Source organism: Cebus imitator, unplaced genomic scaffold (assembly GCF_001604975.1).
Source record: "Cebus imitator isolate Cc_AM_T3 unplaced genomic scaffold, Cebus_imitator-1.0 Scaffold37, whole genome shotgun sequence".
NCBI lineage: Eukaryota > Metazoa > Chordata > Mammalia > Primates > Cebidae > Cebus > Cebus imitator.
In genome coordinates this window covers 347,717-350,129 of record NW_016107352.1, presented here as the reverse complement: position 1 = coordinate 350,129, position 2,413 = coordinate 347,717, and positions in this window count along the sequence as shown.

The window sequence follows — 2,413 nt, the reverse complement described above, 5'->3', positions numbered from 1 at the left end:
TTCCACATGGTGTTGAGACTGTGGGTACACAGAAGTTAAGAATTGAGATTTGGGAACTTCTGCCTAGATTTCAGATGTATGGCAATGCCTGGATGCCCAGGCAGAAGTTTGCTGCAGGCATGGGGCTCTCATGGAGAGCCTCTGCGAGAGTAGTACATTGGGGAAATGTGGGCTCAGAGCCCCTACACAGGGTCCCTACCTAGTAGAGCTGTGAGAAGAGGGCCACAATCCCCCAGGTGCCAGAATGGTAGATCCACCAACAGCTCACATCATGCACCTGGAAAAGCTGCAGACACTCAACATCAGTTCATGAAAGCAGCTGGGAGGGAGGCTGTACTCTGTAGAACCACAGGGGTGGAGCTGCCCAAGATCATGGGAACCTATCTTGCATCAGCATGACCTGGAGTCAAAGAAGATCATCTTGGAGCTTTAAGATTTGACCATCCCACTGGATTTCAGACTTGCATGGGCCCTGTGACTCCTTTGTTTTGTCCAATGTCTCCCATTTGGAATGGTTGTATTTACCCAATGTCTGTATTCCCATTGTATCTAGGGAATAATTAGCTTGCTTTTGATTTCACAGGCTCATAGGTGAGAGGGACTTGCCTTGTCTCAGATGAGACTTCGGACTGTGGGCTTTTGAGTTAATGCTGAAATGAGTTATGACTTTTGGGGGACTGTTGGGAAGTCATGATTGGTTTTGAAATATGAGGACATGAGATTTGGCAGAGGCCAGGGGTGTAATGATATGGTTTGGCTCTGTGCCCCCACCCAAATCTCATCTTGAATTATACTCCCATAATTCCTACATGTTGTGGGAGGGACCTGATGGCAGATATCTGAATCATGGAGGCGGTTTCCTGCACACTTTTCTAGTGGTAGTGAGTAAGCCTCACAAGATCTGATTTTTTTTTTTTTAGGAGTTTCCACTTTTGTGTCTTCCTCATTCTCTTTTTGCCTGCTGCCATCCATAGAAGGCGTGCTTGCTCCTCTTTGCCTTCTGCCATGATTGTGAGACTTCCACAGCCATGTAGAACTGTAAGTCCATTATAAATCTTTCTTTTGTAAATTGCCCAGTCTCAGGTATGTCTTTATCAGCATCATGAAAATGGAAAAATGCATCATATAATATTTGTTTTTCTGTACCTGGCTTATTCAACCTAACATAATGTCCTCTAGGTTCATCTATGTTGCTGCAAATTATAGGATTTTATTCTTCTTAAATGGCTTAATAGTATTCCATTGTGTATATAAACCACATTTTATTTACTCATTCATCTGTTGATGGACACTTAGTTTGATTCTCTATGTTAGCTATTGTGAATAGTGCTGCAATCATAATGGGAGTGGAAATATCTTGTTGTCTTTGGATAAATATAGGCATAACTTGGAGATATTGTGGGTGTAATTCCAGACCACCAAAACAAGGCAAATATTGCAATAAAGTTAATCCCCCCAAAAAAGTTTTGGTTTCTCAGTGCATATGAAAGTTATGTTTACACTGTACTTTATTAAATGTGTAATAGCATTATGTCTTTAAAAATGTACATACCTTAATTTAAAATACTTTATTACTGGAAAATACTAATGATCATCCAGGCCTTCAGCAAGTCATAATCTTTTTGCTGGTGAAGTGTCTTGCCTTGATGTTGATGGCTGCTGACTAATCAGAATAATGATTGCTGAAGGTTGGGGTGGCTTTTATAGCATGTCCATTTTTATGCACGATTTCTTAAAATAAGACAATGAAAGTGTGCCACATCAAATGACTCTTTTCACTGAAGATTTTTCTGTTGCAATATGTTGCTGTTTGATAGCATTTTATTACAGTAGAACTTCTTCCAAAATTGGTGTCAATCTTCTCAAATGCTTTATCAACTTAGTTGATGTAAGTCTCTTGCTGCCATTTTAACAATGTTCAAAGGATCTTCCCCAGCATTAGATTCCATCTCAAGAAACCACTTTCTTTGCTCATTCATAAGAAGCAACTTCTCATCTCTTCAAGTTTTATTGTGAGATTGCAGCAACTCAGTCACATTTTTAGTGACTTCATGTCTTCATGTCTAATTCTAGTTTTCTTGCTATTTTCACCATCTCTGCAGTGACTTCCTCCACTGAAGTCTTGAATACCTCAAAATCATCCTCATGTTTGAAATCAACTTCTTCTACACTTCTGTCAATGACATTTTAACCTTCTCTCATGATTCATGAGTGTTTTAATGCCATCTAGAAATGGTAGAAAAACCTTTAAAAGGTTTGAAAATAAAAAATAAACCTTTAAAAGGTTTACAATTTACTTTGCCTAGCCATGAGAGAAATCATTATCTGTGGCAGCCATAGCCTTATGAATCTTTTTTTCATTTATAAGGAAAATAGGTACATTTGGCTAACAGTTCTACAGACTGTAAAAAAA